Genomic DNA, 16,190 nt, shown 5'->3' with positions numbered 1-16,190 from the left:
CACAAATGAGATGATTGGTTTCACCTCTTGTTCGCTCTTTCCCTCCGTGCTCTGTTTGTGCGCAGGCTCACACAGCACTCCGCAGAGATTCCCCACTCACCCTCCCCCCAGTTAAACATCCAATCGCTGTTAGTATGCAAATAACCCGGTGTTAGGTTTTTCAGTAGGCAGGGCAGAGCAAAATGAGCTTGTCAACAGCAGGAGGCTTTGAGGAAGCAGCAAATCTCTGTCGTCAAAATCATAGCGACTCGTGAGATAATTAACAACAACTAAAAAATACATCTATATTTGTACAGTCAGTGGGGGACTAGTCCATTGTTCTTCTCACAGTTTCAGTCTGGTAGAGAAGTATTTCTTTCTCGATCCCACAAGCACCACTGTGAGCCTGTCTGCTGCACAGAGCCGACTGGACGACCTGTGTCTGTCTGTCAGACCCCGACACAAAGCCACGCCCCAGCTTTCAACGCTGCACTCAACAGAGATGTGAAGGGGGCACATGGTGGCGATGGAGGCGGGAAAGCGGTGGTGGTTGGGGTGTTCTGGATAACTGTTTTTGTCATGTAATTGGATTGCACTTTGTCAGGCCTCTACCCTAAGACCTGTCCAACTTGAGTGTCCCACCTGAAGGCTAAGCTTCTGCTGGTGTAGCTCTTAGGGTCAATGAGGCACGCAAACTCCCTGACCACGATAAGGTGGCAATCCCTCAGAAGGAAAACTGAAAAATAAAACAACAAAAAATAAAATAAAATACTCCTCATCAGATTATATCAACTAAAAACATGACATTTACCTTAATTGGATGGCCTATATCAAATATATTCAAACCCAACAATAACACTTCTCACTATTGCCAATATTAACAAAACTAAAAAGGGTAGGCCAAGTTATAAAAAAAAAATCAATTCACCAAGTCTTGAAAAATAAAACTGAAAACTGAGAAACCTTATAGCACTACCAATACTCTTGACATAGTAATGTTTTTTTTCAAGTTGTGTTTTACCAACCAATATTGAATCCACAGTCCTCCCTGTGGCCTCTTTGCTTTTATGCTCAGTCCAGATGGTTGAAGCATACACATGGTTGTGGCTGGACACATGCCTCTGTAGCCTCTTGTCTCAATCAAGTGCTGCTTTCCAGTTGTTAAAACTAGTTAAGGTAAAACTACATACCTCTCATTAACAGTGCTGCCATATTTCCGACAGGGGAAACAGAAGCATGCTTCCCGCACAACAGAGTACTCCAGCCATGGTCGTGTGCGGTACCAGGCAGGATTGAATGATCTTAATGTTGTACCACCAAATACACGTTTGGGGTAACTACCCAGTATTGGCAGGGATGATGTATTGCCATTTAAGTCACTGGGTAGCTGAGCGGGTTGCTTTGGGGCAGCAATTATTGGCAGAGGTACAGGAGAAGCAGTGCCTGTTGATGCCACAGGAGTAGACATGCTAGCTGCTGTCTCTGATGTACCACCAGCAGCATCATTGCTACTGCTATTGGTACAGGCAGCAGCAGCACCACACTTTTTAAAAGCTTGGAAGAAAGTATGCATCTTACAGCATTAACTCTACCTTTGTGAGCTGCTGGAAGCTGGGGTGGAAAGTGAATAAGCTTTACTAAAATCGTTACGATTACATAAGTATATGAAACGAGAAAACTGTTGAGTGCAGCTTTGAAAGCTGGAGCGGGGCTTTGTTTCGGGGTCTGACAGACAGACACAGGTCGTCCAGTCGGCTCTGTGCAGCAGACAGGCTCACAGTGGTGCTTGTGGGATCGAGAAAGAAACACTTCTCTACCAGACTGAAACTGTGAGAAGAACAATGGACTAGTCTCCCACTGACTGTACAAATATAGATGTATTTTTTAGTTGTTGTTAATTATCTCACGAGTCACTATGATTTTGACGACAGAGATTTGCTGCTTCCTCAAAGCCTCCCGCTGTTGACAAGCTCATTTTGCTCTGCCCTGCCTACTGAAAAACCTAACACCGGGTCATTTGCATACTAACAGTGATTGGATGTTTAGCTGGGGGGAGGGTGAGTGGGGAATCTCTGCGGAGTGCTGTGTGAGCCTGTGCACGAACAGAGCACGGAGGGAAAGAGCGAACAAGAGGTGTAACCTATGTTCTCATTTGTGCCTTTTCCAGTGGATTTTTCAGCTACTTTAGTAAATCTTGTTCGTATTCAGTTTGTGGGTAATCTGTTATTTTCTTTCTCAAATTCTAAAAGTTTGATTTAAGGGGGCAGGATGTTTGTTTAAGGGGGCATTGCCCCCTCTTGCCCCAGCATACAGCCAGCCCCGGTCCAAAGTGCAGTGCTCCACAGTTTCAATAACTAATCCATAAAATATCCAATAAAAAGTTGGAATAAAACAATAAATCAATCCTTTAAAATCCAATGTTAAAATCAGAAGTTAAAATGCAGTCTCTCTCTCTCTCTCTCTCTCCTCCCGATCTCAGCACACCTCCATCGCATCATTCTCCCTGGCTCACCCACTGCTCCTGTAGCCGGCGGAGACCCAACAGCCATGAGCTCTGTTCCGGCATTACGGCCAGACCGTCTGAGGTCGGCTCTCCTCCCTTCTTCCTTTGCACTAATGTAGTCGCTCCTCAGATTCATCGGGAGGACACCTGCCTTGCTCACCCCACTCCACCCGAACATTCAGTCGGGCAAACTAGCCCTTAGAGCGCAACAGCCAAACACTCCTTTGCGGGGCCCCAACTCATGCTGTCTACTCCTTCTAGGTGGCCAGATCATACGTGCCAAAACTGCCATTCATGTCCTTTAATCTCCTACCTTTTATTTTCTCCTCCCCCTTCCCCTTCCTTTCCTTCCCCTTCCTTTCCTTTCCTTTCCTTTCCCTTCCCTTCCCTTCTCCTCTCCTCTCCTCGATCCATCCCCGTTTCTCAATCTATCTCCCCCTTTTTCTGGTGCCAACCCGTATATATGCACCTACATCTCCATGGGTGCAGCGCCTTAATTACACGCCACAGGAAGCCAATGAAGCAACCGTGAACAATCACACTCACATGTGCAGGTGCGCCTTGCTCCAACTACTTCAATTAACTCCCCATGGCTGTGCAATCACGCCCACTGAGAGTGGCACAGCTTTACAGATTTAAAATCTGGCCCCTTTCCCTTTGAAGCCACAAAATTTTAATTCTAATCCCATCTCTTAATTATTAACTCTTTTGCCTTAATTTTAACTTGCTATTTAAGACTCAGTCTTAATTATTTCTCTTATTTTAATTAGCAGCCAAACAAAAATGAAATACAAAACAAGCCAATGCATAACCAGCAAACTGTGTCCATCATATAATATCTCTCTATTATATAAAGAAATCTTCGGAGGAGATAAAACTTTTTCAGGGAGACCAAACCTGACTTTCTCAGAGAGACACTTTCACATACCGCGAGACAAAGAATAGATGACAAAGTAGAATGTCGTAAAGAATTAAAAAATGTTGCTGCGATACACATGCAGAGCAGGTTAGATATAATGGAAGTACGAAAATCCAAAAGTCTCTAAAAAAATGATAGTAAAGATCGCATTAGCATAAACAATTGGAAATTATTACTTGGTGAAATAACGGTACAGCAAAAAGAGATCGAATATATTGTTTGGATTTAAACTTTAGGTCGGAGACTTGTAGATCGTCTAATTCATGTTGCCATCAGGGAAAAGTAGTGTTTCTTCCCAATGAAGAGGCATATCCGCGAGAATTAAAATATTTGTTGTTTGGTGAAAGTGAAATCCACATACACTGTCATGCTTGGGTCACAGAGTTACACAAATACACAGGAGATTTTAAAGACAGAAACGTTATTCAGACACTTCAAAGAAACATAAGTCTCTTTCAGGAGTGAATCGAGCTCCATGTGTAGTTGGAGGGGACAGTTCCGTCTCTCAATTAAAAGAACAGAAAATCTTCCTCTTCATAGGGGCGTGCCTCGGGAGCGGGGCCCCCATCAGGAGCAGAGGATGTCTGGGGGAGAAGAGAGACAAGGCAGTGAGACAAAAGGACAGCTGCTGTACAGGCTTTTAAATGTTCAAAGCACCGTGCAAGATGCACATCGTGCGGCACGGCAGAAGCAGCAGCAAGCCAGCAGGTGATCGAGCAAAGAGGAGGTAAAAAAAAATGTTTCTGTTTCCCATTGTATCACCGTTTAACAGGGGGTTTCAGTGGAGCAACTGCGTCTCCTTGGGTGCATTCAGCTCCCCTCTTCACAACGCCAGTGGCAGGGACGCAAAGTTGCTGGTGCGTAGTGCAGGCTGTGGTCTGTTGGTGAGCAAAGAAACCTGAAGGCCTCAGTAATGTTGATCTGCTTGGGTCCATACAACATTTGACAATGCTCATAGAATAAAGAATATAAGAAGTTCTGAAAATGTCAGCAGTGACAGAAGTAGAGAACCAACCAGCCATTAAATTAAATAATGAGTTTAATTAATAAGAAATGGCTTCTGATTGAGAAACTGGATGTATTGAAATTGTTTGGAGTTTGAAGTCCCAACATAGATGGTCATCTGTTGGCTCACCTCACATCTCATTTCTGTTTGAGTGCCAGTTAATGAAATAATGAAGCAATTCAGGGGACTGAATCTTGAAAAATAAGGGAATTAAAATGAAGGGGAAAGAAGTTAATTAGCAGCAAAAACTTGTCATTAATTAAAAAAAGGAATGAAACCTGCAGCCACAGCAGCACTCAAGGACCATAGCTGGAGACCCCTGCTCCAGTGCTGTGAAGACAGTTTTAAAGCCAGGGATGTTGCAAATCCAAAAGTTAAGTACTTCTATAAATGTTTTAACATGAAAACTGTTCATTTTTTAGGTACACCATTTTATTTGATATAAATGAATTATGAATTTATGCTGTTCAGTCAAATGCTTATAAGTGTGGGTGTACATTTGATTAACCGATCTAATACAACTCTTTACTGACTAGAATAGTTTAGATTCCAAGGTCCTAGAGCCACCATGGCTGTTTACATCTATTTTGTTAAATTAAACAAATGGGTCCACAGAAAAGAAAGGGTTTCCTGAAGCATAAAAGAACACTGCTTTCTTTACAAATGACTACTGCTTTATCTTATTTTTTCATTGGCTTCTCTAGTACAATGGCTATTTCAAATTGGTTTCCTCTTTGGCTTTTTGTAGTCATAACAACCAGGCATTGTTTCATAAAACCAAATTTTTTTATTATCAAAAGTTGCTTTAATGTATTTATCGGAATGCTCTGCTTTTCATGCACGTCACTAATAAATAGTAAGGCCTAATTTGAATGTCACAAAAGATATTTAGGAAAATAATTTCATTTTTAGTTAAAATTCACATGTCCCTAACTATAACAGAAATACATCAGCACTCTACTGTACTCATTTTCTGTTCTTGTCATTAAAAAAGAGGCTTTGAAGGTTGCATACTGTAGCTCCATATATATATTTTTTTTTTTTTGGTACTTGAACTTATCCATCCTAATAGCCTTTTCCACACCACTAATGAGGTAGGGATTTTACTTTACAAGTCATCAAAAACTCAGTGTTAATTATTCCCTGAATAACACTCAGTGATTAATGCAATAGAATGGTATCCACTTCAGAGTTGGTAATTGCACTGCAACCAAAGCTTCCATGGAGTCTGAATCATTGTAATTCTGTAACAAACAAGATTCCAGAAAACAATGGATGGGTCTTAAATTTATTATTGTTATGTTATTAGTCAAATAATCCACTGCACAGGGGTACTTAAAAAAATAATTCTAAAAATGTTTAATGTGTGCTGTTTTTTCCAACTCTAGAGTTGAATGAAAAATTATACATTTGGATTTATGCTCTATTTTCATTTATCTTTTGAATCCACTGATTTCAGTCTATGGTTGATGTAGGCCAGAGCCTGTTCCTGCAGCACAAACAAAGAAACCAAAGTATTGTTCAAGTACAGCACAGAGCACACTTACACATAAAGAATGAAGAAGGGCTGCCAATCACACAGCATGCTTATCTTCAATATCAGAGCGGAAAATAGAACAAGTTTACAATGAGCAAAACCTACACAACACAGGGAAAACAGACGGTGACTGGACAAGCACATGTCCTCAAGACTCTGAAGATATGAGGGAATAGCAAAGAACATTACTTACTATGTAATTCTGTTGTAATATAATGAATATTTAATGCATAATATAAGAGTATGGCTTAAAATTGTTGAAATATTGAGGCTAATGTTATAATTTACTTGACACAAAATGCAAAATGGAAAGGGGGTGAAGGTCTCAAATTATTCTAAACCAGATCCAAACCCAAAAGCAGGCTTCATCCCAGGCAGCCTGAGCCCAAACTCATCAGGCAGGCTTCAAGACCTGTACAGGCCTAAATGGGGTTAAAACTTTTACAATTTAAAAATACAATGTCACAAACTGACAAAAAATCCCCATTAAGGGAGAGGAAACTATCATACCCCTGGCTTAAAAGGATAATGCCCACAAAGAATCTTTATAAATTAATAATTAATTTGCAAAATCAAAAAGGGGAACACAAATGGAAAAAGACAAAATAAAGGCAGAATGATTTGTAAAAAGCAAAGAAGTCAAAACCAGAGACCAAATCCAAAATAGAAGCAAGAAAATCCAAAGAAATATAATAAATATTTCTCCACCAAGGACAATGAAGTTCTGAGGGATTCATTCTTCAGCCTGAAATACATTGGCTGAGGGTGGCCCTGCTTTTTGGGATTTCACTGACAAAAAACAACAAATGTTTCCTTTAAACACAAACACACAGTAAATGAATCATAAATAATAGATGAACAATATTGACAAAAATTAAATGAAACAATAAAGAAACCCTGACTGTAAGATAACAGTTAAAGGGCATGTCAAAATGCTCTTAAGGACTTAACTTTAAAAAAAGATGCAGTAAAGAAATATGTGAATTCAGATTGAACTTATGCATTTTCTTAACAATTTACACTTTTTCCATCCTTGTGTTACATACAGTACCAAGCTAAGAAAATAGATGAAAAAAGGGTTTCCCAAGAGAAGCCTGCATGTGAGAATACACTGCTTCCACTATTTGTGAAAATGCTTCCATTTAATAACATTGAGGCATCAAGGAAGCAGGTGCACAGCATTCATACACGTCCAATACTTGGACACCATAGCAGAGACCAGAAGCTGTTTCACTCATGGACACCTGTATCCTGCAGTTCATGGAATGCTACCCCTGAAAGGACTACACTTCAAACTAGGGAATTCATTACCGGATGGGTTTATCCATTCCCGAGAATTCTGGAACCCTGCATGTCATTCCCGGGAATCCTGGGCACCCAGGGATGACACAGTGCACGGGTATCTCACATGTGAATGGTTTTAGAACGGCCGACACTTATTTTTTAATAAAACTACTACAATATGTTGACACCAATAAAAGATTTACCTTATATACAAGCAGTTCATGTTGTCTTATAAGTACATGTATCTAGTTAGTTGTGGTAATAAGAGCGTAGAAGGCACAACATGTCCAGCGTGCGGTCATCCAGGCGAGAGTGCACATTCGTGCAGAGTAAGCCTGCCGCTGAGAAAGCACGTTCTGCCTCCACTGAAGTAGGCGACATAGTCATCAGATACTGATAAACTTGTTCTAAACATTGCCCGCGTTTTCCATTACTCTGAAACACCGCCATTTCAGCTTTTACTGCTGCATCCAGTTTCTTTCGATCATTTTCCTCAATAAATAAATGACCAAGTATAATATTTTTGTCTCATTTGTTTAACTGGTTTCTCTTTATCTACTTTTAGGACTTAAGTGAAAATCTGATGATGTTTTAGGTCATATTTATGCAGAAATATAAAAAATTCTAAAGGGTTCACAAACTTTCAAGCACAACTGTATATATTTCAGGAATCAGAACACTACCTTTGGAAGAGCTGAACAAACAACTAATGACTTGAATAAGCAATCCTTGAAACTGAAGACATACAATCATTTACAAGGCATATTACTCACCAAAATGAACACAGCTCGCTATTTTGCACTCACTTAGGGCATATGGTATCAGTGAACAAGGCACTTTGAATGAGATGATACTCAAACCTTTTTTTAAACATTACATATATTTATTTGCAGAGAAACCAGGCATCAAATACTAGAAGTCAGGAATAGAAGAAAATATAACATGAACAATTCAAGTCAATGTCTGCACGGCCAATAGACAGATGTCTGTGTAAATTAGGGAATCCATTCTTCTTAAACCAAGTAAGGCATTCTTTAAATTGGTACATTATCATGGCATAGCCTTTCTCCTCTTCTCCATTAGAGTGTATTTTCATTTTGTAATAGGTTCCATACTTTCGTCTTCTGAGAGCCAGTGTCATTGTGTCTTCAAAACTGCTTAAGCCACATTTCTAGTACTAACACTGCATTTCAGAGCTCTAATATCAAAGGCTATGCCTTCTGCTTCTCTCAAAAGCAAAAATAGTATCTGCATCAAGCCAAAAGAGATGACTTTTTTCATACCATGGCTTGCTGGCTATATTTTAGTAAGTGATATCAGTCAAAAATCAGATGACTGAGAATTTCTCTGTCAGAAGTTATTTTAAGCTAATTATTATATGGAAGTTACACAACAAAGCTCCCAAAAGTCTCTATTTTGGATCTTTATACAAAAAAGTACACGCTGGTTAATTTATCTGTACTTAAACATATTATCTAAACACATAGATAATAACACTTGTTTTTTAACACTTGCTTTCACATTTGTATATTTTTCTCACAGTTATTACAGTTACATAATTGCATCCCAGAATGCAGTTCTTCTTCCCAATAATTTGTTTAATTGATCTGTTCAAAAGAGGAACAGGTCTAACAGTCCCCTTTTCTAAAGTGGTCTCTTCTTTGGCCAATAATGTCCTCTAAAACCTTACCTCTCTTGCTGGCCCTTGCACCTTATCCCCATTCACAATTCCTCCTCAAAGCAGTTTCTGTAGCATCTCACTGACTAACTCAGGATCACCTTCAGATAGCATGACACCGTGTGATTCATTAGTACTGTGTCCACATTTTGCTTCTCCTAACTCTCTACTAAATGTATGTTTAAAAATACACATTTTTCCAATATGCACACCATAATGTAGTTTTACTCTTGATCACACAATTCATTCATTTTAATTCTATATTATATCTAAATAATCTTAAATTAAGCATTATAAATCTCATTTAACAAATTGAAAATACATCATCTGTATTGATGCAGCTCAAAAAGTGCAGCTCTGTTAGGTGTTAATAATACAACACCAGAACTGCACAGCCTTTGTTTTTAAGAGATGCGGAAGAAAATCAGATGTATTGTGGAGTTGAAGGTCTGGTTTCTGTGCATATTTTAGCCTTGGAATTACTGTGACTCTTCATTATTCTTTCTCACAGCCTTAGCTGCATTCCTTTGTAAATTGTGTGCTACTGAGAGACAACCTTGAAAGAAACTGGCAGCTGACAGTAAATCTGTACTCCCTAGCTACAGAATTGGGTTCAGTTTGTTTTTATCTGCATTCAGTATTCAAGCCCCTCCTACTGTGTAGCCTTGTATCCGTATGAGTAAGGATTCCTCTTTGATGATCTGCTTGAACAACCCAAATGCAAGTTACTCCCATACACACATAAAAATGTCTGATCAACATAATTGTTTTTTTTTTTAATTGTCTCCACAGTACCCAGAGAAAAACTCATAAAAGACTTTGCAATAACTCCACAAAAACATTCACTGGGATAGCATATGAATCTAGGATTCTTGAGATGGCAAAGGCTGTATATGCATATTTTTGTGTTTACATTGCATACTTTTTACATATACTCAATATGCAAATGTGTACAGCAGTCTGTACACACAGTCTGTAAAGAAACTCTTCTTTATATGAATAAATACTATAAATATACTCAATATTCTGGTTGTTGCCAAGATGTGATTCATGCATTTAAATTGCATTTACAATTAACTATTTAAATATTTCACAAATTTGTCATCTCAGTCTCTATTTGTCAGTATACAGAAAGTGTAAATAAATAATTATCCGTCTCACTTTGAATGTCCATCATCCTACTCAAACATAAAGGATGACTTCTTTTCCACAAGTTTTCACTACAAGTATCTATCCAGCATCTGGTGCTTAAATCGGTTGGGTCTTGATATTTTAGAGAATATTTTTAGAATAGAATGACTATCATGGTTTAAATGTTTGATAATTTGATAAGTTTCAGGTGTTATTAAACACAAAGATCATGTAATTGAATTATATTTTTGTCTGTTTTGTGAAGTGTTCCTCTCTCAACCCATGATTTGTACAATGAAAGCACAATGAAATTCTTACTTGTTTGAGCTAATCAGCTTTCATGATTACTGAGAAGAACTACCTCACCTGAAAACTTCAGTCTTCCTTATCTGATAAATCTCAGAACATACAGTATTTGTCCTAAAGGAACATTTTAATAAGGCTGAACCAGTTATAGATAAATGGTGACTAGAACCAATGAATACATTTTTTTTTCTGTCTGTATTCAGGGGTGTGAATTCTAAGGTTCTGCAAGGTTAACAAACAAATAGTTAATCACAAAATAATAATAATAGACATTGGTTGGTATCAATACCTCATATGGTGAAAACTAATTTTTACACTGTAGTTAACTTCAGCTCATATATGTATTTGCTTGACAGATGTAATGTAGAGAAGTAATACATTATAATATTAAATGTACCCTATACAAATGACTTATTGCATGTCACGTAGGTCCTTTTTATTATAGCAGTCCACGTGTCTTGCAGTAATTACAACATGCTTTGTCATTAAAACAATCCAGATGAGAACAGGCCATGCAGCCCTACAAAGCTCATTAGTCCTATCCATTTAGTTCTTCTAAAATAACATTAAATTTAGTTCTGAAAGTCCCTAAATTCCTACTGTCTACCATACTACATGGTAGCTTATTCCAAGTGTCTATGGTTCTCTGAGCACTGGTTTGTCTTTTTGTAGCCTGGAGATCAAACCTGCACACAGTACTCCAGATGAGGGCTCACCAGTGCATTATAAATCTTGTACTCTTCATGTTGTGTTATATAACCTAACATTCTGCAAATTTAGCCAGCTTGTTTTTATATTCCTATTCAAATTATTTATATATATATATTAAAAATAGCAGCAGCCCCAGCACTGCTATGGAACATGAGGAAGAGACACCATTATTATTTAACTCACAGATATCAAGGACTGTGTTTTGAGTTGATCATGCTGCAGAGAGCTATATGATTTTTTCCTCATTTATGCAGAAAATGAGTTGGGCTGTGTGCACAGCATTAAGGGACTAACTTTTATCATTTATAAGAAATGCTGACCTCTGATACTAACAGAAGACCCTGTGAAGAATGTAAGCTCTTTATAACTAATGTAATGAACTGTAAGAATGTTTAAATTGGTTCAAAGTGTGCATAATTAGAAGGGTGTATTCCTTAGGAATGCAAATGGCTGTTTGTTCTATGTTTTAGGATACTCCAGTATGTCATAAATTAAGATTTAACCTTAAGCTATGTATAACCTCGAAATGAACTGCTAAGGTTTTTTTCTTTTCTAGGATATAAAAGAGAGAACGTTTTTACTTTAGGTATTCTGCCTAAAACCCAAATCAGTTGAATGAGTTGGGAAGAGGCAGTCTCACAATCAATCTAGCTCACCAAGAATACAGAATAAAGAAATTATTTTTACTTTAATTGGGTTTATGTTCTTCCGTTGTTTTCCGACTTCAGCGCTCACAAACACCACTCTTAACATCAACCAATTGTAATAGGGTTCATCACACCATAACCCACTGCTTCCTGTGTCTGAGCCAATTTTGCACCAATCTATAGCACATTGTACTATTTACATTTTTTTTATTTTATTGATTTTATTGTAATCTTTCCATACAAATACAGTGGTGTGAAAAACTATTTGCCCCCTTCCTGATTTCTTATTCTTTTGCATGTTTGTCACACAAAATGTTTCTGATCATCAAACACATCTAACCATTAGTCAAATATAACACAAGTAAACACAAAATGCAGTTTTTAAATGATGGTTTTTATTATTTAGGGAGAAAAAATCCAAACCTACATAGCCCTGTGTGAAAAAGTAATTGCCCCCTGAACCTAATAACTGGTTGGGCCACCCTTAGCAGCAATAACTGCAATCAAGCGTTTGCGATAACTTGCAATGAGTCTTTTACAGCGCTCTGGAGAAATTTTGGGCCACTCATCTTTGCAGAATTGTTGTAATTCAGCTTTATTTGAGGGTTTTCTAGCATGAACCGCCTTTTTAAGGTCATGCCATAGCATCTCAATTGGATTCAGGTCAGGACTTTGACTAGGCCACTCCAAAGTCTTCATTTTGTTTTTCTTCAGCCATTCAGAGGTGGATTTGCTGGTGTGTTTTGGGTCATTGTCCTGTTGCAGCAGCCAAGATCGCTTCAGCTTGAGTTGATGAACAGATGGCCGGACATTCTCCTTCAGGATTTTTGGTAGACAGTAGAATTCATGGTTCCATCTATCACAGCAAGCCTTCCAGGTCCTGAAGCAGCAAAACAACCCCAGACCATCACACTACCACCACCATATTTTACTGTTGGTATGATGTTCTTTTTCTGAAATGCTGTGTTCCTTTTACGCCAGATGTAACGGACATTTGCCTTCCAAAAGTTCAACTTTTGTCTCATCAGTCCACAAGGTATTTTCCCAAAAGTCTTGGCAATCATTGAGATGTTTCTTAGCAAAATTGAGACGAGTCCTAATGTTCTTTTGCTTAACAGTGGTTTGCGTCTTGGAAATCTGCCATGCAGGCCGTTTTTGCCCAGTCTCTTTCTTATGGTGGAGTCGTGAACACTGACCTTAATTGAGGCAAGTGAGGCCTGCAGTTCTTAAGACGTTGTCCTGAGGTCTTTTGTGACCTCTCGGATGAGTCGCCTCTGCGCTCTTGGAGTAATTTTGGTCGGCCGGCCACTCCTGGGAAGGTTCACCACTGTTCCATGTTTTTGCCATTTGTGGATAATGGCTCTCACTGTGGTTCGCTGGAGTCCCAAAGCTTTAGAAATGGCTTTATAACCTTTACCAGACTGATAGATCTCAATTACTTCTGTTCTCATTTGTTCCTGAATTTCTTTGGAACTTGGCATGATGTCTAGCTTTTGAGGTACTTTTGGTCTACTTCTCTGTGTCAGGCAGCTCCTATTTAAGTGATTTCTTGAATGAAACAGGTGTGGCAGTAATCAGGCCAGGGGGTGGCTACGGAAATTGAACTCAGTTGTGATACACCACAGTTAGGTTATTTTTTAACAAGGGGCAATTACTTTTTCACACAGGGCCATGTAGGTTTGGATTTTTTCTCCCTAAATAATAAAACCATCATTTAAAAACTGCATTTTGTGTTTACTTGTGTTATATTTGACTAATGGTTAAATGTGTTTGATGATCAGAAACATTTTGTGTGACAAACATGCAAAAGAAAAAGAAATCAGGAAGGGGGCAAATAGTTTTTCACACTGTAGATCAATTTTTGCAAAAAATAGAATTGAAAACGGAGATTGAAAATTGGACGGAGACAACTTTTTTCTAATTTTGGTTCTGTACATTACTACAATGAATTTTAAATGAAACAACTCAGATGCAGTTGAAGTACAGACTTTCAGCTTTAATTCAGTGGGTTGAACAAAAAGATTGCATAAAAATGTGAGGCAACTAAAGCATTTTTTTAACACAATCCCTTTATTTCAGGGGCTCAAAAGTAATTGGACAAATTAAATAACTGGAAATAAAATGTTCATTTCTAATACTTGGTTGAAAACCCTTTGCTGGAAATGACAGCCTGAAGTCTTGAACTCATGGACATCACCAGATGCTGGGTTTCCTCCTTTTTAATGCTCTGCCAGGCCTTTACTGCAGCGGCTTTCAATTGTGTTTGTTTGTTTACCTTTCTGTCTGAAGTTTAGTCTTTAACAAGTGAAACATGCTCAGTTGGGTTAAGATCAGATGACTGACTTGGCCATTCAAGAATTTTCCACTTCTTTACCTTAATAAACTCCTGGGTTGCTTTGGCTGTATGTTTTGGGTTATTGTCCATCTGTATCATGAAACGCCGCCCAATCAATCGGACTGCATTTAGCTGGATTTGAGCAGACAGTATGTCTCTGAACACCTCAGAATTCATTAGGCTGCTTCTGTCCTGTGTCACATTATCAATAAACACTAGTGTCCCAGTGCCACTGGCAGCCATGCACGCCCAAGCCATCACACTGCCTCCACTGTGTTTTACAGATGATGTGGTATGCTTTGGATAATGAGCTGCTCCACGCCTTCTCTATACTTTTTTCTTGCCATCATTCTGGTGGAGGTTGATCTTGGTTTCATCTGTCCAAAGAATGTTTTTTCCGGAACTATGCTGGCTTTTTTAGATGTTCTTTAGCCAAGTCCAATCTAGCCTTTCTTTTTTTGAGGCTTATGAGTGGCTTGCACCTTGCAGTGCACGCTCTGTATTTACTTTCATGCAGTCTTCTCTTTATGGTAGACTTGGATATCGATACACCTACCCCCTGGAGAGAGTTGTTCACTTGGTTGGCTGTTGTGAAGGTGTTTCTCTTCACCATGGAAATGATTCTGCGATCATCCACCACTGTTGTCTTCCGTGGAAGTTCAGGGGCCTCATGTATAAACGGTGCGTACGCACAGAAATGTTGTGTTAGAACTTTTCCACGTTCAAATCGCGATGTATAAAACCTACACTTGGCGTAAAGCCACGCACTTTTCCACGGTACCTCATGCCTTGTCAGACGCAAGTTCTCCTCGGTTTTGCAAACTGGCGGCACCCAGCGTCAAAGCAATGGTACTGTTCTTGTGTGATTACTCATTATTTTCATGACGCGGCTTTATAAATACACAGAAACTAACCGCATATTGTTTATTAGTGTAATGCATCTGATTGTAATTAACTCGTAACAATATAATGGGAACAGCCATAATATTCCAAATGCCATAACTGCTTTAGCGTTGTTACTCTCACTTCTCCTTCTTCTTCTTCTTCTTCTTCTTTCAGCTCCTCCCGTTAGGAGTTGCCACAGCGGATCATCTTTTTCCATATCTCTCTCACTGCACCACTCGGAGTATTTATATCACTGTATCTGAGTGTGAATCACAGCAGCAGCTGATCGGAAAGAGAATTATCGGTTCCTTCATCCTCCAGGAACTGCCTGCATACCCTCACCACATGAGGCCGAGCATTGTTGTGCACCAGGAGGAACCCAGGGCCCACTGTACCAGCATAGGGTCTGAAAATAGGTTCAAGGATTTCATCCCAATACCTAATGGCAGTCCAGGTGCCGTTGTCTAGCCTGTAGAGGTCTGTGCGTCCCTCCATGGATATGCCTCCCCAGTCCATCACTGACCCACCACCAAACCAGTCATGCTGAGCGATGTTACAGGCAGCATAAGGCAGCATAAGCTTCTCCAGACCCTTTCACGTCTGCCAAAAGTGCTGTGGGTGAACTTGCTCTCATCTGTGAGAAGCACAGGGTGCCAGTGGTGGACCTGCCAATTCTATGGCAAATGCCAATTCAGCTCCACGTTGCCGGGCAGTGAGCACAGGGCCCACTAGAGAATGTCAGGCCCCCAGGCCACCCCCATGAAGTCTGTTTCTGATTGTTTAGTGATATCAGTGGCCTGCAGGAGGTTAGTTTATTGGGCTTTGGCAGTGCTCATGCTGTTCCTCCTTGCCCAAAGGAGCAGATACCAGTCCTGCTAATGGGTTAAAGGCCTTCTACGGCCCTGTCCAGCTCTCCTAGAGTAACTGCCTGTCTCCTGGAATCTCCTCCATGCCCTTGAGACTGTGCTTGGAGGCACAGCAAATCTTCTGGCAATGGCACAGATTGATGTGCCATCCTGGAGAAGTTGGACTACCTGTGCAATCTTTGCAGGGTCTAGGTATCACCTCATGCTACCAGTGTGACAGTGACTATAGCCAAATGCAAAAATAGTGAACAAACAGTAGGAAAAGGAATGGCAATATGTGCCATTGCCAGAAAGTTTGCTGTGTCTCCAAGCACAGTCTCAAGGATGCAGGATATTCCAGGAGACAGGCAGTTACTCTAGAAGAGCTGGGCAGGGCCATAGAAGGTCCTTAAGCCATCAGCAG

This window comes from Polypterus senegalus, chromosome 3, assembly GCF_016835505.1.
Source record: "Polypterus senegalus isolate Bchr_013 chromosome 3, ASM1683550v1, whole genome shotgun sequence".
NCBI lineage: Eukaryota > Metazoa > Chordata > Cladistia > Polypteriformes > Polypteridae > Polypterus > Polypterus senegalus.
This window is presented reverse-complemented; position numbering follows the sequence as displayed.